This window comes from Amblyomma americanum, chromosome 4, assembly GCF_052857255.1.
Source record: "Amblyomma americanum isolate KBUSLIRL-KWMA chromosome 4, ASM5285725v1, whole genome shotgun sequence".
Taxonomy (NCBI): Eukaryota; Metazoa; Arthropoda; class Arachnida; order Ixodida; family Ixodidae; genus Amblyomma; species Amblyomma americanum.
Window position 1 is genome coordinate 91,074,967 of NC_135500.1, and position 22,071 is coordinate 91,097,037.

General features: G+C 51.0%; 1 pseudogene; it reads right to left on the reverse strand.

Annotated features, from left to right (window-relative positions):
- Positions 1 to 19,497: 19,497 nt before the first annotated feature.
- LOC144129664 (uncharacterized) lies at positions 19,498 to 21,361 on the reverse strand (annotated as a pseudogene).
- Between the last annotated feature and the right edge of the window lie 710 nt (positions 21,362 to 22,071).

Here is a 22,071-nt window from a genome sequence, read left to right on the forward strand (position 1 = left end):
GTCCCCACAACTAGCAGTGTCCAAAAAGTTGTGTGTCCCAGGAAAAGCCCCAAAAGGTTAATGCTAGATTTCTCGGCTCTGGCTCAATAAAATTATTTCTCCTTTTCCATGCAGCCTTAAGGCATCTGACCGCACATATGTGCCAAACTTCAGGCACATGCTTATGTCACAGGTGGTCTAATATATCTGTCCACAAGTGTCAATGCATGCTGGTTCGGCCGTCCTGTACTTACCTGTTTACTTGAAATGTGCTACCATTTTACACACAAAGAAAAATATGAATACAAAAGTCGCCCGATCAATCAATCAATCAATCAATAATTTTATTTTCTTCCTCACAAAAAGATTAGCGGAGGACGAGGAGGGCTCAAAGAAAAAGTGGAAGTTTCCACTTGACGAGCTTCGAGCCCCCTATTTACAAGGCATATACAGTGGAAAATTAAGAAACATACACCTTTATACATTAGAAAATTTAAAAGTCAGTACGTGTAATATGCAATACAAAAATAATATACTCATTTTTGAGCCACAAATAAAGGTCAGTATGTACAAGGAAGGCAGCCACGGTAGCACACCAATTCTACAAGAGAATTTCTAAAATACATAAAACAATTTCATACACGCACACTGTCGCGTTACAAAGGACTTAAGCATATTGTTGGTAATGGTGCGTATGTTAATTCCTTGACAATGAAGGTGGTTTAGTAGGGTCGGTAGGGCATGACGGAGCATTTGTTCAGATAGTCTTAAGCGTGAGTAAGGAATTTTCCAAATTAGATTAGTGCGTGTATTCTAGTGTCGTGTTTGAGGGGTAAAGTTAGCAAGTGTACGGAGAATTTCAAGCGAGTCATGCTTATATTGCTTTGCAAGGTAGAATGAGTACATATGATGGATGGAAAGAATGTCAAATTTAGTGAAATGTTCGGATGTATGTTCACGATAATGAACATTTTCTATGCTGCGGATCGCTCTTTTCTGTAGGACATGTATGCGATTTAAATTACCAAGTGTTGTTTTACCCCACACTAAGAGACAGTAGTTAACATGTGAAAGGAAAAGTGAATTGTAAATGTGTAATTTAACGGCCGTCGGTAAGTACGATTTATATTTAGTTATGACCCCAGCAGCTTTTGCTATCTGTGTGGTAACGTGGTCAACGTGCGTGTCCCAGGACATATTTTTGTGAAAGTGGACACCAAGACATTTGACAGAATCTACGATTTCTACATCTACGTCGCATAAACTGAACGTCATCTCTGGAGCGCTGGCTGCTTGTCTGGTAGTGAAAATAATTGCCTTTGTTTTATTAGCATTAATCTGTAAAGAGTTTATTTCGCTCCAGGTGGTCAGTTTTTCCAAAGTGTTGTTTATTTCGGATTGAAGAGAATGATAGGAACGACTGCGAAAAAATATTGTCGTGTCGTCTGCATATGTTACGTATTCTGCGTTGCTACTAATGCACGTATTATCATTTATGTACAAGTTAAATAATAGGGGACCAAGTATGCTGCCTTGGGGGACACCTGCTTTTATTGGCTGGCAAGTGGATAGAATTTCCTGTATGGAAACGCACTGCATTCTGTTTTCGAGGTAAGACTTTAAGAGGTCGAGAGGTATTCCACGTATTCCATATACTTCCAGTTTTTTTAACAAAGTAACATAGTTTATGCTATCGAATGCCTTCGAAAAGTCTATATATACACCTGCAATTAAATATTTTTCTTCGATTGCTTTCAAAATTATTTCTTTTGAGCCAAAAGAGCATATTCTGTGGACATTCCTTTTCTAAAGCCAAACTGAGTGGGATTAATTAAATTATGTTTAGTTGCAAACTTGGTAATTATTATGTGGATGAGTTTTTCTAGACCTTTCGTGAAGACTGGCAGGATGGAAATTGGCCGATAGTTTGTCAGAATATTTTTGTCCCCTTTTTTAATTTAGCGACTACCTTAGCGATTTGCATCTTCCTGGGGAAAGTGCCTGTTGAGAGGCAAATATTGTACAAGTATGTGAGCGGCGACAAAATGAGGTCTAGTGCATATTTTACTGGTTTCATCTGGATATTATCAATATCACAAGCAAGGCTGTTTTTCAGTGAATGGTACACAGGACAGACCTCACTCTCGCTTGTAGGGTCAATGTAAAGACTTTGTGGATTTCTAATCATTCCATTTATTGCCTCCGAGGAATGTGTGCTGGTGACCAAGTTTACAAAAAAGGTATTAAATTCCTCTGCTAGCATCGCTCCCTTAATGACTTTATTGTTTAATATGATTTCATTATTATTTTCCTTTACGGGAACTCTATTTAGCAGCACATTAATTTTTTTCCATATATGTTCAGCTTTTGGGGCATTACCAACTTCAAAGTAGTTACATAAATAAACCTGTTTTGCCTTTCGCAGCTTAGCATTAGTTTTGTTTCTATGCCTTTTAAACAGAAAATAGCAGCGTAATACAGATGTAATTACAGTTTACTAGATTTGCTTTTTGCATTTAAATGAACACAAACAGCCGTATAAGTATGCACCATTTAATGCGCAATGTTCATAGCAGTGCGGCACCAGCATACAATGATGGCCACTTTTTTCTCTATCTCTGAGAAATCTGAAATAAAAAACAAGAAAAACATAATACGGGCAGAAAGTTGATGCACCTTAAGCAAACATTCTAAGGGCTACAAAAGTATATATGCACACGCAAAAGCAAACGCATGTAAAGAGCAACTTGGGTGCCACGAGATGGGCGTACGCTTAGATACGCGGTTTCAGGTCACAGATTTTCTGCAGGTTGAAACCTCCCTCTCGCTTTGCCTCTCGCACGAGCCTCGGAGTAAGATTCAGCGACGTGTTATCAAAACAGAAAAAAAAGTTAAGTTACACGGGCCGAGAATAAAAAAAATCGCAAACCAACATACCTTGACGACGTTGCCAACGGAAACCCCGGGATGAAATAAAAGGTTGCAACAGCTGCAACCGTGAATTCAATGCAGCCTTCTGTCCTGCACCTGCTCAAAGTGCAGCGAACGCTCAAACATACGCGTTACATCATCATTACACCCTGTTTTATATTCTTGTGACTAAGTGTAGAAACAAGACTGCTTGGAGCCAGACGGGAAAGGGTATGTCTTGACGTAGGAACCCTGGCGCTTCGCACCCATGGTACAGCAGACCGCGCGTGCTGCACAATACGGCGTGGGAGTCGAGATCAAGGTGATCAAGGCACAAGTAACTCGGTGGGGGTGGGGTGTCACAAGCGACGCGGATGCTACAGAAACTACACCGCCGCGACAGGATGGCAATGTATACGTACAGCAGATTAATCCATGGGTACTCGCAGCAAGATTGTGGGGGGCCTCCGAAGGTCCCTCCCGCCTATGACAGCAGTGGATGAACACGCTGCCAGCAACAACACCCCGCAGTAGTAGGAAGCGCTAAGGAATGCAGAGTGCGTGCTAGGAGTCGCCCATTTCCTTGAACTCCACCGCCGCTAACGCCGCCAGGAACAGCGGCATCATGGAGTAGGGCCGTGAAGCTGCGCGCAAATGATTTGCGATGCGCCGCCGCTGCATCAATAGCAAAGGAATTACGTGGGCACGCAGAGGTTCGCAGGAAAGCTGCCGTGAATCCGTGCCACGAAGTCCACGACAGCTCAGTGATGAGAACAAGAGCTGCCGCGCTCTGGGGCTTGCGCGCGAACGGCTAGGGGCTGCGCGAATAAGTGTGCGTAAGATGGGATCCGTCAAGCGAGGAAGCCGGGCGAGCGACGCAAGGCCATTACTGCACCTCTGCTAGACAGTGGCGCAACGAGGACCGCTGGTAGTTGGAGATGCCTGCAGGGACCACCGCACCACAGCATTGTTTACATGAGCTAAACACCGGCGGGTCGAGTAGGGGCGCGCCAGATGTCAGGCTGCGAGCCCGACGTGACCCCGTTTATATGGACCCATTTTCTGTCGGGCACAGATTGCTGCCACCCTTATGTCGAGCAAGCAATCCACGAGCGGATGCTAGAAGAGGAGGAGGGACGCCCAGGCTTGCGCAGCGCCGCCAGACCAGAGGGGAGGCAGGAGAGGAAGCGGTAAGCCGACGCGGCTGCGTAAACATGCTCCTTCCAATTGCACCGGGCCGAGTCAGCCCACCCTCTGCAGTCGGGCTGGCCCAGCTTGACTCGACGATCACTTAGCTCGAACCGCTAGCGTATACATGAGCCCGACAACCGGTTTTCAGCCCAACAGCCTACATAACCCGACTTTTGTCGGGCTCATGTAAACCCCAAGCATATGGAAGTTGGAAACACTATAGAAGACGGACACATCGGTGACCGCCGCTTCCGGCAGCACCATGAAAAGGCAGTCCGCCGTCGCCTGCCTGCAGCATGGAGCCGACGGTCCAAGTGCACGAGAAACGCATGCGCCGAGAGAGGTGCGGGTAAACTGCTTCCTTCGGCTGTTCGAGCGAAACTGTTTGATCTCTCAAAACGGCGAGTGCAAGAGCAAAACCTTCTCTCCCTTCCCTGCAGCTTGTGGCGCGAGAGAAAGCGAGAAGAGAGCAAGGAGTCGATTTTTACTGCTTGCTGAAAAGCATTGGTCCCGAAACGTTCTCCCCAGTTACCTTTCTGGGACCAATATGCTGTGATTCTTTTTTATTTCTGCTTAACACTATCTAAAAAACGTTCCTAGACCCTCAGCTGGAGCACTGCCCTTTTGCTTGTGTTTCGATGTCCTGCCTCTACGGTCTAGAAATGTTTGATGAATGTTGTACTGGGACTGGGACATTCTATCGTTTTTTGGACGCACATGGGGAGGTACGTTGCTTGCTGGGATGAGGGTAACCTGGGCCAATAATACTTTTTTTTAATCCGCTCGAGTGTACGACATACTCCGAGATAGCCATCGGAGGGTGCATCATGGCAGGCACTCAAAATATCTGGCCGCAACTGTTATCATACGACAAGAAGGAACGTTTCTTCGTTGCTGGCAATGTTGCGCTTGTATAGAACACCAGATTGTAAAGTGAAGGTGTGGAGCCCACGACGAAAAGCACGCGGGATGCGAGCGTCGAAGCCTTCGAGGTAGTCGATGAGCGGCGCGAACTCCGAGTCCGCCCGCAAAAGCTGCGCCATTCTGGTAGTACTATTAGCGCCCAGGAAAGAAAAATCATCGACGGGTTCTTCGGGACCGATTAGTATAGCTGCGCGTGACAAACAGTTCGTATCCTGATGCTTACGGCCCGACTTGCAGACGACTGTTAAATCGTATTCATACAATCGTAACCTCCATCTAGCCATGCGTCCTGCGGGCTCTTTGAGGCTCGCAATCCAGCATAAGAAGTGGTGGTCACTTACCACATGGAAGGGTCGCCCGAAGAGGTTCGGTCGGAACTTGCTGATGGCCCATATTACTGCAAGACACTCTTTCTCCGCCGTAGAACAATTGGCCTCGGAGCACGTAAGTGTTCAGTCGGCATAACTTATGACCCCTTTTGCACCGTCTTGCCACTGGATCAGTACCGCACCAAGGTCAGCATTGCTGGCATCATTGTTATGTCCGTGACATCGTGTTCATCGAAATGGGCGAGTATCGAAGTACTTTGTAGACGACTGGGAAGGTCGACATATGCAGCCTCTTGATCGCTCCCTCACACAAAGGACCTGTCGTCGCGAGTCAGTTATTTTAACGGTTAGGTGATTCGCGGGAAATATTGAGCAAAGCGCCTATAATACGAGGAACACGGTACCAGCGCTAGAGACAAGGACGAAGAGAGAAGACAACACGAACGCCGTTTTTTAAGGATTCACACACAAAAAAGAAAGTATAACGGGGCCCAATGTAAAAGAATGTATATCGCTAAGGGTAGACAGCCGGGCTAGTTGGTTGTTTGCATTATTGTAAAAAATGGTACCAGCGCAAGAGACAAGGACGAAGAGAGAAGACAACACGAAAGCCGTTTTTTTTGGAAGGATTCACACGCAAAAGAGAAGCTATAACGGGGCCCAATGCACAAGAAAGTATGTCGCTAAAGGTAGACAGCTGGGCTAGTTGGTTGTTTGAATTATTATAGAACATAGTACCAGCGCAATAGACAAGGACGAAGGGAGAAGACAACACGATAATAACGATAATACGAAGATGATACAAGCACAGACCCAAAAACCGGCGAACTGCCTTTTTGTCACTTGGGCGTGGAAAACCTGAAACGGAAGGGGTCTTGTCAGGGTCCGGGCAAACACTTTGTGCGCTGACAACGTGAACAAGAAAGCGAAGTTCCTCAAAGCCAAAATTCAAGCCGGATAGAATGGTGTCCATCATTCGTTGGAACGTGGCCGGTGCTAAACACAGGCCAAATGGGAGCACCTTAAACTCATAGATGCCTTCGGGCATCTATGAGAAAAGCCATCTTCTCCCGGTCTCTCTCGTCCACTTCGATTTGCCAGTACCCGCTTTTAAGATCTAATGATGAGAAGAATCGGGCGTCCCGCAGTCGGTCGAGCGCGTGGTCGATCCTGGGCTGTGGGTAAACGTCCGTTTTGGCGACGTTATTAAGTTTCGTGTATTCAACACAGAAACGCAGTGTTGTCTTTTTTTTTACAAAACAACAGGCGATGCCCATGGGCTGGTGGACGGCTGAATGACATCGTCTGCAAGCATTTCGGCAACCTGATTCCGGATGGCTTCTGGCTCCATCGGGGCAACACGGTAGGGGCGCTGGCAGACGGGTCGCGTAGTCTCTTCAGTGACGATACGGCGCTTGGCGAGTGGAGTGCGGCCGACCTTCGAGCATGTAGCGTAACATTCCGAAACGTCTGCCAAAATATCCGACAGAAGATCCTTCCGAACCGATGGCAGGGCTCGATTTATTTTGACTGACTGAAGAACGTGGTGTGGGCCAGCATTGTCTGGAGTTAGTCCTCCTACGGTGCACAAACCTGGTACCTCAGCAACGTCGTGGAGGAATGCAATACCCGTGCTTTGGACGAGGGGCTAATATTCGTTGGCAAAATTGGTCAGGAGGACGTGGGCACGGCCGTCAAGTATTCGGACGAGACCTCGGGCAACGACAAGTCCCCGTTCAAGCAGAAGTGGAGTGTGGCCGTCCACCAGGTCCTCGTAGTCGTAAAATAGGTCGTTCCGCACGAGTACCAGGATGCTGCACCGCGTCGGCACCGTGACGTCATTCTCAACAATACCCATAGCGTTGCTGCAAGGATCTCGGGAGTCAAATCGGGCCACGGCTTGTTTGGTCGAGAACGTGAGTGACACTTGCGTCTTTAAATTCAATCGCAGCGCTGTTCGCCTGCAGGAAGTCGATCCCCAGAGTCAATTATCTGGAGCACTCGGAGAGCACGACAGATCCGCCAACGTACTCGTACTTGAAACCCGAATTCAAGCTCTAGCCTTGCGCTTGCCAACAGAAGAAATTAGGTGGCGGTGCGGATGTGGGTTCCCGTCCATGGTGTCAGAATCTTTTAAGGTCTCCAGCAAGGACACGGCTCATAACAGAATAATCAGCACTGGTATAAGCGCGGTAATCTAAGTGCCATCAATTGTCACCCGCCAATCGGATGCAGCGTATCGGTTACTGTCGCTGCCTCTCTCTGTCCAGGTATCGTCGGCTTGATGGTTTTGCGATGCAGGAACTCGACATGTCTCGACGACAGCGGCCCTGCCTGCAGAGGTCACTGGTGTTAGTTTTCCCGACGCAGACTTGTCGAGCGACGGCCAGCAGAGCTCCTCTGGCGGCCGGGGCTCGAAGCACGATAGCGGACAGGCGAAGGCGAACGGGACTCGCGCCTTCCAGAGTACACACGGTTCTGGCGCGCCGAGAGATGCTCCGCAATTTAATGCGGTCGTTCACCGCCCTGGGGACAAGGTGCGTCTGGACGGAAACCGCGAAGACCAACTTGGTGGTACGGACAGGCTCGGTAGAGATGACCAGGCTCCCCACAGTTTGCCTTATGCAAATTTGTTGACGGTCAGCGTTTCGGGGTGAAGCTCCGCTTGCTGCTGACGAACGCTTTCGACCTGCCTAATACTCTCTAGCGCCTTCTGAAGAGTAAGATCAGCGTCAAGTTGCAGTCTCGCTGACAATTTCTGGTCTTCAATGCCGACGACCAGTCTGTCTCGAACCAGTTCCTCTCGGAGGGTGCCGTACTCACAATAATTGGAAAGCGTGGGAAGCGCAGTTACGAACCCTTCCACGGAGTCGCCGTCGTTTTGGACCCTCGTGTTGAAGCGTGCCCGTTCAAAAATGACGTTGCGCCGCGGTATGAAGCAGCTGTCGAACTGCTTTAGGACGACTTCTAAGTTCTGAACGTTCTCACCGGAGAGTTTGAAGGTTCCGAAGACGCCCTCGGTCAGGTAGCCCATCAAGTAATGGAGCGTGTCGACTTGGTGTGACCCTGATTTGTAGCAGAGACCGGAAGCCGTCTAGAAACGCTCGAACCGCTCCCTCCATTTCAGCCAGTCAGCAGGAGTCGTAAAGAGGAAGGCCTCGGCCGGTTGAACGACGAAGGACGCCAGGTACTGGCCGCGTAGTCCAGGCCGTAGACGCTGCTGTGACGTGTGCAACCGTCGATGGGTATCCGATTGAGAGGACACAGCCTCGGCTGGGTTTACTGTGGGAATTTCATTACTTCTGACACCATGTTGAGTCGAGGAAAGCAGGATCGTTGAGACGCAAACCGGACAGCTTTATTCCGGCCAGGCAAATCTCGGCACGAGCACGAGACGCCCCAGATGCGTGACAGCCGCCGTGAGCCTCCGCGAGCGCGCAGCAACGCAGCCAAGCCAAGCCACGCAGACGGCCTAGCCACTGCATTTGGCTACTGCATACAACACACGCCACAAATGCGACTTTATAGGAAGTGGCTCAGCTGTAGCAGGTGTCGTGGCATAATATGGGGGGATGCTACTGAGGGGAGACGTAGCAGTGATACCGTAGACAGGTGCGGTTGCGTGACATGTGCCGATGCTGCTCATGGCAGGCGTCGGAGTAGCGGGACCGCAGTCAGCCGTGCGACGTACAGCGGATGCGTTCGTGGGTCTGTCATCGAGCCGGGGCGGCGTTTCGGGGACAGGAGGTGCCTGCGCAACCTGCCGCACTTTGTCCCTGACGACTTCTATCAGCGCTGCCAGCGGCGCAGGCGCAACCTGGGGCAGACGGAACCGTTGGAGTTCTTTCCGGACAACTAATCGAATCATTTCGCGCAAGGTGTCTGCACTGCCGCCGAGGCACGACGAAAAGATTTCGGGCACAAAGCTGTTCATGACCCGATGGTGCTGGCGGGCCCGTTCTTGGAGCGTCGTTTCCATGGTGGTCGCCTCGGTGAGAAATTCCGCAACAGAGCGGGGTGGGCTGCGTACGAGGCCTGCGAAGAGCTCCTGCTTAACCGCACGCATGAGATGGCGAAGCTTCTTCTCCGTCATGTTGGGGTCGGCATGCTTGAAAAGACGGGCTATGTCCTCGATGTACGTGCGCACACTTTCGTTCGTGCGCGGATTTCAGGAGTGCAGCGCAGCTCCAGCCTTCTCCCGGCGGTCGGCGTTGGGGAATGTAGCCAGGAGATTCCGGCAAAACGTCTCCCAGGTGGGAAGGGTAGTCTCGTGGTCTTCAAACCACGTCCGGCCAGACTCTTTCAGAGCAAAATATACATTGTGGAGCTTGCGCTAATCGCTCCAACTGTTCTAGACCCGCTCGAAGGCCTCCAAAAAATTCTCAGCGTCCTTGAACACGTCACCGTGAAAAGATGGCGGTGTTCGCAGTAGGTGGCAAAGGATCGGCGCCAGGGGCCGGGTGTCAGGGGCCATGGCAGTTGGACTCAACGGGCTAGGCTGCGTCGGCGCCGGGGACCTGGTGTCAGTGGCCATGGCAGTTGCACTCGGTGGCCGAGGCTACGTCATTTTGTGGGCGGGGCAAGGGTACCAAATTCAGGCGATTCTCCGCGGATACGGCGACTGGGTCGCCGGTTAACAGGTGTGAGGTCCGTAGTGATGCTGTACGGAGTGCAGTGGTCGGGAAGCGTACCCAGCACTGCTCCACCAAACTGTAATGCGAACGTGCAACGCGATGGAGAACCTCTGGAGCCGAGACAGAAAGCTGCGGCGGTCGTTGTTGTTGTTACCCTCATACAATGGCACATGCCTGCATAGGGGGATTTGACAAGAATTGGGGGGAACAGAGAGATTTTCAGATAAATATTTCCTGGAAGCAAATAAAATAAATTCTGAGGAAGGTAGAAGTAATCAAAAGGGAACAGCAAAATAAAGCGAACCCTATGTGGTCGGAGCGCGCGAGCTAGAGAGAATCACATTCTTCCTCTACGAATAGAGGCGCTTGGACTTCTACAGCGGCACGTATCAATATAATACTTAAAAAGGTATATAAAAATTAGTTATCCAGCTCACTACTCAAGACAATTCACCGCTTTTCTGGTGTCCGCCAACACTAGTAATACTGTACCGCAAAAGCCATATTTTTACCCTAAAGAGCCTACCTTTGAAAACTTTGAAAGTGTTCGCTGAAACACCCTGCACTATAATAACGAAATAACAATGAAATGTTATAAGTGCAGGGCACATGTATGCGTGCAGTGGATGCCATGCCAGGGATAAAGGCAGAGTGATATTTTGGGGCTGAACTGGTAACAGTCTCGGTTTTGTCTCACGTATTAGCTCAAACAACACATGCACACGTACACGCGCAACAAATACGCACCTAGCCTCTCGTACAATAGTGCCTTGAGGGCTTGTATTAGATGTTTACTACTCAGTGATATCGCCAGAAGTTGCCGACTACAAATAACAACTCGAGTTTTTAAACGACTGTTATTGAGGGTGAGGGAGGACCGACGATGTGAGGGCGAGGGACAGAAAGGCAGACAAATAACTTTATTGATGGTCCTGAGGAACCGCGTTAGGGTACGTCCCTTTTCAGGGAGTCCCGTAGCCGTCGCGGGCCGCACCGACGTCGGGGTCGGAAGATTGTGGACCTCCGCCCTGTCGCTGGCCCTCTGGACAGCCCGTAGTTGCTCTGAGAGGTCGCCGCTCTTAAGGGCTGCCTCCCAGTCGGATAGAGTGGTAAGCGATGACCTGAGTAACGCAGGGCATTGGCAGAGCATATGAGATAAAGAGCAGTACGCCTCCCCACAACCTGGACAGTGGGGTTCTACATTAGGTGCGAAGTGACTTAATCGGTGTCTGGAGGGGAACGACCCCGTTTGGAGCATGCGAAAGGCCGACGATTGTGGTCTAGTAAGTGCAGGATGCGTTAGCGGATACGCCCGACGAGCAAGTTGATAATATGCCAAGATTTCATGGAACGTGAGAAGCAAATACATGTACAGTCCTAAGTCGCCGCCCGTGAGTCCACCGGAACTGCCGCGGTGTGTAAGACCTCGCGCACAGTCATGGGCCAACTCATTGGCGTTAACAACTTCACAGTGCACATTGATTCCCATATGGGCCGGGAACCATTTGGTGATATGAAAACCAGCAGCCCCTCACTGCCGAGGATGGCCGCCGCCTCCTTGGAAATTGAGCCGGAGGCGAACGCTCTGGCTGCAGGCCTGGAGTCTGTAAAGATATTGGGACGTAGAGGGTCCCTCAGTGCTAGATCTATAGCAACCTGCTCGCCTACTCTTAGAGAAACCTTCCACACGGATGTTGAGTTAATGAGAGTGCCCTTGCAGCCAACTGAAACTACAGCATAGTGAACAGAGCGCCCGTACTGGGCAGCATCAACGAAACATTCAAAATTCGGGGTGGCCGGAGCCATTTTTAACAGGGAACGAGCCCGGGCTACCCGGCGCGCTCCATTGTATTGAGGGTGGACGTTACGTGGCATGGAATCGTGGCCCAAGGCCCAGGTCCGAGATGGCGTCTAGCACGAACCGTTGCGAGATGTTATAAAATGCCTTGGCACAGTCTAGGGCGAGGATGCCCCGAGTATCCCTAGTATCGTCATCGATTATCTGCCTCTTTACAAGTAGCATGACGTCCTGTGTGGAGAGTGCCGGCGAAAGAGGGCCAGCAAATTTTTGGAACTGAGGATTAGGGTAACGGGAGGGCTGGATAACTTTTCAAAATTAGAGCGAGGGTGAGGGAAGACCAAGGATTCAGAATTGAGGGTGAGGGAGTAAAAGCAAAAATGAGGGCATTTTCCCACCTCCGGTCCGCCGATATGTGAAACAGATACTGTGCCATTTCCTTTCCCCCAAAACCAAAAACGAATTTCAAGCGTCTTTGCCTGTAATGTTATAATGTGCCGCATCAAAGAGGACGGCACTATCGACCCCTCGATACTTTTTGCTTAACGTCTTCGCCCTGCCCCTCTTCCGGTTTCCGTGATGGTCCGCTTGCATGTTCTTGGGAATAGGTTTGACCCGATTGCGTTCGCGCTTCTCAGTAGTGTTACGGTTGGCATCTGACACCACGTGCAAAGAGAGAGAAAAACTTTATTAGAGAGAAAAACTTTATTCCACGTGGAGAAAGGAATTTCACCCGACCGTCTCTCTCCATGCTTCGTCGAAATGAGGCGTGACTTCTGCTAGGGTTGGCGTCTGACACCACGTGCAGAAAGGAATGTCAACCGACCTTCTCTCACCTTGCTTCGTCGAAATAAGGCGGGACTTCTCCTGCTAGGGTTGGCGTCTGACACCACGTGCAGATCCCTCCGACGATTGTAGAGAGCCTATTTAAGGGGCTCCTAAATGCACTTTTGAGGAATTCATTCTCTTCTCTTCATCTTTCACCACCCTTGGAACAAACTGAGCAAGTTTCGCACTAGAAATCGTCTCGTCCTTGCTCGGTCGCCATGGTCTACCGGATGCCTGCAACCCCGCCAACGTCGCCACGCTACCCAATAGTAACGTCAGTCGAACTTCGATAGGCACGCGTCGCAACAACTGTCTGGCAGCGATTGAGATACGCAACCCTGGAGACCCCAACTTAACGACAACTACAAGACCATAGCCTTTTCGTCCTGGTGACAACGTTCGCAAGGAAGGTGTCTGGATTCATGACTGCATATGGTGAGCGCACGGCTTTTCTTCACTAAGATATCACCTGGCTTTACGTATTTTGTGGAAAGTACAGTGCAGTGATTTTTCTTTAACAGTTAACGGAAGTTTTGAGTACGTCAAGGTTGTTATAGAGTGAAGAGTTAGCTGCACTAAGGACCGCCATGAACTTGAAAGCACTAAAGATGCCGGAATTGTTGAGCTTGGCCAAAGAGTTCGGCCTCCAAATTGCCGAATCAAATATAAAGCCGGAGATCATAGAGGCGATCGAAGTGATCGGGGCAGACGACGATGAACTGGGGGAATGCCGAGAGAGCATCGCAGAGAAAGAAGAGGAGCGTAAGCGCCTAGAGGAAAAAGAAGAGCGTAAGCGCCTAGAGGCCAAAGAAGAGCGCGACCTCGAAATGAAGCGCCTAAGGATTGAGCTTCTGAAAGCTCAAAATACTGAAAGACTTAGCACCGAGGCACGTGAAAGCAAGCGCAGAATGACACATTTGATGGCTGCGTTTTTATCGAAGAAAAATGCTAAGGCGCCCGTGTGCTGTGCGATGTCAGTGCACGTTAAAGATCCCCAGGTGGTCGAAATTATTCCGGAGCCCTCCACTACGGCACCTCTTCTTCCTTTCTGCTTTCACTCCCTCCTTTATCCCTTCCCTTACGGCGCGGTTCAGGTGTCCAACGCTATATGAGACAGATACTGCGCCATTTCCTTTCCCCCCAAAACCAATTATTAATATTATGATGGCGTACCCTATGCAGTAGAAGGGGACGTATGCCTTTTTCTGGTACAGTTTGAGCGCACGTGTCAGATGGCAAAATTCGCGAGAGACACATGGCCGCAATGCTTGCTTACGTTACTGCCACGTGAGGTAGCTGATATCATCGCCCGCATGGAGAAAGAAGATGCAGAGGACTTCAATAAAGTGAAAGCAAATCTGCTTAAAAAGTACAAATTATCAACAGAAGCATTCAGGCGAAAATTCAGGGAAGTCGAGAAGACCAAAAGAGAGTCATACTCAGATTTTGCATACTCCTTGGAGGTAAACCTGAAGGAATGGTTCAGAGAAGAGGGTGCACTCGGCGACGCCGAAAAGGCAATTCAGCGCATTGCCTTAGAACAGTTCTACCGCCGGCTGCCAGTAAACATCAAGCATTGGGTTCAGGATAGGCCAGGCGTAGACACTATCACGAGGGCGGCCAATCTCGCTGAGGAGTACGTAACCCGCCGTGCGTTCGAAGGCAACGAAGCTCCTAAGAAGGAGGTGACTAAATACAGACCTACAAGCCAGAGCGATGGTCAAAGTCGAATCAGTATAAATCAAATGAAAGATCATATTCGGTAAAAAGTAGTGACGACAACAGCAAGGGAACGGAGGAGTCACCTGAACAGAGGGCAGAAAGTAAAAAAAAAAGCTTTCGAGGCCAAAAAACCAATAGTTTTCTACAACTGCCAGCAAACGGGGCATATCTCAATGGGATGCAAAAATCCCAAACTTGTGTTAATGTTACTAACTAGTAACGAGGAAAATCTGAAATTGCTAGCACCGTACTTTCTAGACCTCGTGGTAAATGGCAAACCGTGTAGAGTGCTTCGCGACTCGGTAGCCACAATGGACGTGGTGCATCTGTCGTACGTGGAGGAAGGCCAGTTCGCGGGAGAATGTGCCTGGATAAGGTGCCGTGGAAACCTCCAGTGTTTGTCTTCCTGTGGCCAAGATTCATATCGAAGGTCCTCTTGGATTTCTGGACACTGAAGCTGCCGTCTCGGCAAATTTCTCGCCTCAATGTCCATATTTGTTTCCTAACAAATCTGAGGATTTGCTGCGACGCAGGTGAATCGGGTTTAGGGAAGGGATAGTGCAAGCCTTAACTCGTTCCAAGGCAAGAGAGCTCGCGGCCAAGGCAGTGTCCAGTGGTGGAGGAAACAGGTTTCACGGAGGATTCTTCACCCAGCACCAAACAGGACAGCCCTATAGGGGATAATGCAGAAAGAACACCAGCTAATGAAGGGGTCAAGAAAGCAGCGGAGCCGGAATTTCTCGCTAGGCAGAATGCAGACAAAAGTTACTCAATGTGTTGGAAATACGGGGGGAACAAAGGGAGCCTTTCGCCTTGCCCGCACTCCCACTCCACGGATGCAGCGTTCCCGCTCGCTAACCGCGGATGGGTTCGTGCTCGAGGTACAAAGGGGAGGGACGACGCAGCGCTTACACTCATATGTTATTTATTACACTTGCAATCAATACACAGAGCGGGCCAGCTAGCTACAAAACATCAATGAGGCATTCCTCGGAAATAGAAGGCTACGTATCAAGGGCTTCCGACTTACCGGCTGGGGCAGGGGCGCGACTTCGGAAGTATCGGCGGCGAACATTTGTATGCGCCAACAATGGCGGCCGGGTTTTCCCATGCGCGCCGCATTCTTGGGGCAATGACATTCCCTAGCATTTGCTGGGAAAGGCGACAAGAGCGCCCGTTTGCTGCACCCGCTTCGCTGCCTGGAACCAGAAGTCCAGCGGCGAGGCACAACGGATCCCCGTGCGCCTGCCGCGGAAGGTGACGAGAGCGTGCGGCTCCAACCGCTCGTGACGCTGGCCGGATCCCGAAGAGACCCTGTCCGGTCCCGCAGAATTCCGCGTATTCTACGAGGTGGCGCTCCCGTCGCCGTTTTCTTTCCCCCATGAGGGAGACACTCCTCCTCGCCTAGCCTCCCTGAAGGCCGACGATGAAGATGGGCCGCGTCGAAATGGAGGGGGCAAACAGGTTTCCACAATGTAAGCCATGCCACATTGATTGCTGAGCAGGAAAAAGGTTCCACCCCGCGTAACCTAAGGCCGGACGCTAAAGAAGGTGTTGCCAAACGAAACGTAAATTTCCTTAAGAGGGCAGGCGCCCTCTATAGAAAGTACACCAGTCGGAAGGGAGTGCAATTCGACCAACTCGTGGTGCCGCATCCTTATCGCGAGCAGCTCCTGCACTTGGTTCACAGGGTCTCTTGGACAGGGCATCTAGGCATTCGTAAAACAAAGAACCGCTTATGGCAGGAATTTTACTGGCCCGGCTGCTTTCGAGAAGTAGAAGCATTTGTAAGAAGCTGCGACACATGTCAACGCATAGGCAAGCCGGGAGATAAGGCTAAAGCACCAATGAGGCTTGTTCCCATTATCACGGAGCCACTTCGCAGGCTCATAAAAGACACAGTGGAGCCACTTCCTGCAACGCAGTCTGGCTATGGACATATTCTTACTGCATTATGCCCCGAAACAAAATTTCCCGAGGCAGCGCCTCTCAAGGAATTAAGCTCGGTGGAGATCGTCAACGCGCTTTTGTGTATCTTCGCGCCAGTAGGGTTTCCCGCAGAAATCAAGTCAGATCAAGGATCCGTCTTCACGAGCGCACTGACCTCGACGTATCTGGGAAGTTGCGGTATTAAAATCATTCATAGCTCAGTGTACCACCCGCAGTCAAACGTGGTAGAGAAAGTCCACTCAGTCATGAAACGGCTTTTGCGAGCCCTGTACGTTATGAGCGTAAAGGCAACTTGGAGAGTTGCTTCCCTGCAGCGATGTTCGTGCTTCGAACTGCACCGCACGAATCAACAGGTTTTTCACCTTCAGAGCTCGATTACGGACGCTGCCTTCGCTCCCCTCTTCGCAATGTTCGAGAAACCTGGGAAGGCCGGGCAGACGATCCTTCGGTTGTGGCCTACGTGCTAGAGCTGTTGGACAGTCTGCACACTTCTCACAGGGAAGGAAATGCGTAAGGCACAAAGCAATGCTAAGCATTACTATGACAGGACGGCTCGCACGCGACGCTTTGAAGTTGGGAAAAAGGTAATGATCCTGAAACCCTCATTGAAAAGCAAACTAGAGGTTCAATGGGAAGGACCGGTTGGCGTAATTCAGAAATTATCTGAAACAAACTACGTAATCGCGCTACCGGGAAAACGAAGGACACCACAAGTGTACCATAGCAATCTACTTAAACCCTACCGTCAAAGGGAGGATATTGTGAACATGTCCCTTAACCAACCTCAGGAGATGCCCGTCGACTTTCCGGAGTTAACAGCCGTGACGGAGGCAAAAGACATTCACGAGACCATTGACAAGCTGGTAGAAGAGGCTGAGTTTAATCCCAAACAGAGGGCCGAACTGAGGGAACTCATGTTTGAATTTAAAGTCGTATTTTCAGACACGCCGGGCAGGACCACTGCGATCGTTCACGATATCGAGTTAACCTCCTCAGACCCAGTTCGTTCGAAAGCTTATCGCGTTTCGCCTGGTCAACGTGAAGTCATGACCGCTGAAATAAAAAAGATGTTAGAACCAGTGGTAATCGAGCCAGGAGAGAGTGATTATATCTCGCCTCTTATCTTTGTAGAGGCCCCAGGAAAGGAGCCTCGACCATGTATCGACTACCGCAGGCTCAATTTAATCACAAAGGGCAAGACTTGTCCAATACCGCATATCGAGGGAAGGCTTGAGAAAGTGAGCAGTGCTAATTTCATCTCTACGCTGGATTTAGAGGGTACTGGCAGGTTCCGTTGACCGAGAGGGCAAGCAGGCATGCGGCGTTTATTGCCCCGATGGGAACCTTTCGTCCGAAAGTCCTGAGGTTTGGATTTAAGAATGCGCCATATTGCTTCTCTGGCCTTATGGACCAGGCGCTACGAGGAATGGAGGACTTTGCACTTCCGTATCTCAATGACATAGCGATCTTTTCTTCATCATAGGCGGACCATATGCAACACCTGCGAACCGTGCTGGGTCGTCTAAGAGAGACCAACTTAACTGCTAAGGCTCCCAAATGCCAATTAGGGCGCGCGGAGGTAGCTTATCTAGGTCATGTAATAGGGAAAGGTCATTATCGGCCTTCCGAGGTTAAACTGGCCACAATAGACCACTTCCCGCCACCACGCACCAAGCGGGACATCAGATCATTCCTTGGCTAGGCGGGTTATTACCAAAGATATATCTCGCGGTATTCCGAGATTGCGAGTTCTTTAACGGATGCTCTCAGAAAAACAGAACCAGAAACAGTAAAGTAAGATGAGGCAAAAGAAAAGGCTTTTAGTATGCTGAAGAAAGCACTAACGAGTCGGCCAGTGTTGAACACACCCGGCCCCTCTAAGCCATTCATTCTTCAGTGTGATGCCAGCGACAGGGGTGTGGGGTGGTGCTCTGTCAAAAGAAAGATGACGAGAACGAACAGCCTATGCTGTACGCCAGTAGAAAGCTTTCAGTTTGGGAGGAAGCATACAGTGCATCAGAAAAGGAATGCACCTGCGTAGTATGGGCGGTGCAGAAGCTAGTTTGTTATATCGCTGGTTCAAGGTTCACCATAGACTGATCACTGTCCCCTCACCTGGCTGCAGTCCATGTCTACGAAAAATTGCCGTCTTTTGCGCAGGAGCTTGGGTCTTCAACAGTACTCCTTCAATATTCGCTACAAGAAGGGTAAGCTTCACGGCAATGCCGACGGTTTGAGTCGTTGCCCCTAGAGTAACGAAAGCCTCATGCTCACCCGGGTTTCCGTGGCATTTTTACGTTCGTTCATACGTTTATTTTTACTGGAAGTGTAGCCGATTGTTAGCTGATTTTAATAACCACGACTTAGCGCTTTCCATAAATGGCTGTTTTTAGTGTTCAGGAGGGAGGGACGCGCGTAAGGAATTGGAAAGGTGTTTTTTTTAAGCCTGGTGTGTCTTGGACCCGCCGCGGTGGCTCAGTGGTTAGGGCGCTCGCCTACTGATCCGGAGTTCCCGGGTTCGAGCCCGACCGCGGCGGCTGCGTTTTTCCTCCTAAGGCGCCCGTGTGCTGCGCGATGTCAGTGCACGTTAAAGATCCCCAGGTGGTCGAAATTATATCGGAGCCCTCCACTACGGCACCTCTTCTTCCTGGTCGAAATTATTTCGGAGCCCTCCACTACGGCACCTCTTCTTCCTTTCTTCTTTCACTCCCTCCTTTATCCCTTCCCTTACGGCGCGGTTCAGGTTTCCAACGATATATGAGACAGATACTTCGCCATTTCCTTTCCCCACAAAACCAATTATTAGTATTATTATTATTATTATTATTATTATTATTATTATTATTATTATTAATATTATTATTATTATTATTATTAGTGTGTCTTGAGGGAGGGTGGCCTTGTGCTCAATGTTTTGTGGTTGAGGGTCCGGCACTATTCTGGGGAATTGTTTGCCCACGCCGGAGACGAAAATTTGCGAGTCCTGCTTGCAAGACCGATTTCACCGGACAAGGTCAGGGAGAAAAGTGACAAGAGCGCCACGAGGACTGATAACAACTCCAAAGAACCTACCAGCTACGAACTAAGAGGTCGTCACCTCTAAGGGGAATTCTGCTACTGAAACGCCGATCCCTCGCACAGCGGCTGCTGGCCCCTATTGAATTGGATTGGAGCAAACTTTATTTGTGCCTGATGCTGGGCGCTCGCGCGCCCTGACGAGGGCCTACGTCGTCTACGAGGTTACCGTTACTCGGCGCGGGTCTCCGCTCGCCGTTGCCGGCTCACTGGGTCCCTGCCTTTCGAGCGCCCCGATGACCTGCTGGACGGCCCATAGCTATTGGTCTTGGTCGTTGCTCTTCGCGGCTGCCTCCAGCCGCGGCGGGATTGTTCTTGGTCTTGCTTCCTGTGAATTTTTGATGCAGTCCCACAAGATGTGCGTGTGATCTGCTGTCTCCCTCCGGGAGACTCTACACGTATCGGTCGGGTAGGTTTTGGGGTACATGCGATGCATCAGTCCCGGGCTCGGTAGCGATCTGGTCTGCAGCTGTCTCAGTAGTACCGCCTCCGCTCGACTCAGCCTCGGGTTCGGGGGTGGGAGAGTCCTGCGAGCCAGGCGGTAGGCCTTCGTGATTTCGCTGTTCCGTCATGCGGTCCTTGGCTCCGAACCACGTCGGACGGTGTGTTGCCGGGGCGCAGTTAGTTAGCGCCAGCGCCGCTGCGTTTACCGTGTCATTGTGGTTCTCACCGCGTTCCGACGCCTGGCCCGCGTGCGCCGGAAACCACTTGATTCTTACTCTTCTGTCTTGCAATTTGGTCGCTCGTAGTACGCGCTCGGCCTCCCTGCAGACTTGGCCTTTGGCGAAGTTTAGCACCGCCTGTCTCGAGTCACTCAGCACCGTGTAGCAGTCTGCGTCGGCGATGGCCAGGGCGATGGCCACCTCCTCCGCTTGTTCCGCTCCGGCGCTTCTCACGCTCGCTGCCGTCCTCGTGGCGCCGGTCGACGCCTCTATGACGACCGCTGCGAAGGCGTCCCGTTGGTATTCGGCCGCGTCCACGTACCGCGCGTGCTCGTCGTTGGCGTGCAGGTCGATGAGAGCCTTGGCACTCGCCGCTCTTCTTCCCTTGTTAAACTCGGGGTTCATGTTCTTGGGTATGGGGTCGATTCTGGTCTGGCGTCGAACCTCTTCGGGGACGGGGAGCTTCACCTCCGCCGCGTTCGAGTGTCCTATTCCCAGGTCGTCCAGTATCTTCCTCCGGGCTTTGGTCGTGGACAGCCGCTCCAGTTGAGAGGTCCGTTGCGCTTTGGCTATTTCTTCGAGCGTGTTGTGCATCCCGAGTTGTAAGAGGCGGGTCGTGCTCGTGGACTCGAACAGGCCCAGCGCCGTCCTGTACGCTCTTCTGATGATTACATTGATTTTGTTGCGTTCGTGTTGCAGCCATCTGTGGTAGGCTGCAACGTACGCGTCGTGGCTGATGATGAAGGATTGGACGAGCCTGATTAGGCTCTCCTCTTTCATGCCAACCTTCCGGGAAGCGACTCTTTTGAGGAGTCGCTTAGCGTTGGCCGCTTTTGCCGTGAGACGGGCGATGGTTGCGCCGTTTCTTCCATGCTTTTCGATGGCCATGCCTAGGGTCCTGATTTTGCTGACCTCGGGGATCACGTTGCCGGATTTGGTTACGATTCTGATTTTTTCGCATTCGCGTTGTCTGGACTTGCCTCTGCCATCGTTGGTAGGTGGGAGTATAAGGAGCTCAGATTTGCTCGGCGAACATCTCCGTCCGGTGCCTTCTAGCTGATCTTCTATCGCGTCGACGGCGGCGGCTTGCAGCGCGCCCTAGATGTGGGCGTCGCTGCCGCCGGTCACCCACAGTGTGATATCGTCCGCGTAGATGGTGTGCCTGACGTCTTCGATGTCCGCGAGCTTCTCGGCCACTGCGATCATTGCCAGGTTGAACAGCATCGGCGAAATAACCGATCCCTGCGGTGTTCCGGTGTTCCCGAGCTTCTTCTCTTGCGTTTGTAGGTCGCCTGCTCGTAGCTCGGCGGTCCTGTCCGTGAGGATGTCCTCGATGTAGTTGTAGGATCTTTCGCCCATGTTGAGCTTAGAGACTTGGGACAGAATCGCCGAGTGTTTCACATTATCGAAAGTGCTCTTTAGAACCTTGTCTCTGTCTGCCAGAGCCGCTGCTCTTGCGATGTAGGTTGTGCCTCAATGAGCTCTTCAAAGGTGTTGTGGGCCCCAAGAGACAGAGGTCTCGCGGTGGACGTGTTGGAAGTCGAGAGCCGCCTTGTACGCTTGCCATATAAGGCAGTTCAGCTTTTCACTCCTTGTTGTCGCGGGCGCTGCCGCCATCATCTATGATTTGGTATTTGAGCTGCAGCATCGCGTACTGCGTGCTTAGGTGCTGTCTGAAGCCGATCACCATGGCCGGGTACAGCCCTTCTCGTTCTGGGTAGTCTGGCCACCTGTTGAGCAGGACGTGCTCCAGCACCTTGCCCACGCAGGACGTGAGCGAGATGGGCCGGAGGTTGTCCGTGTCCGGTGGCTTCCCCGGCTTGGGTATCAGGATAGCCTTGGCCCCTACGCGTCGGTATCTTCCTACCCCGCCGGAGATGCTGTTACGGTTGGCATCTGACACCAAGTGCAGAAAGGAATTTCACCGGACCGTCTCCATGCTTCGTCGAAATAAGGCGTGACTTCTCCTGCTAGGGTTGGCTTCTGACACCACGTGCAGAAAGGAACGTCACCCGGCCTTCTCTCACCATGCTTCGTCGAAATGAGGCGTGACTTCTCCTGCTAGGGTG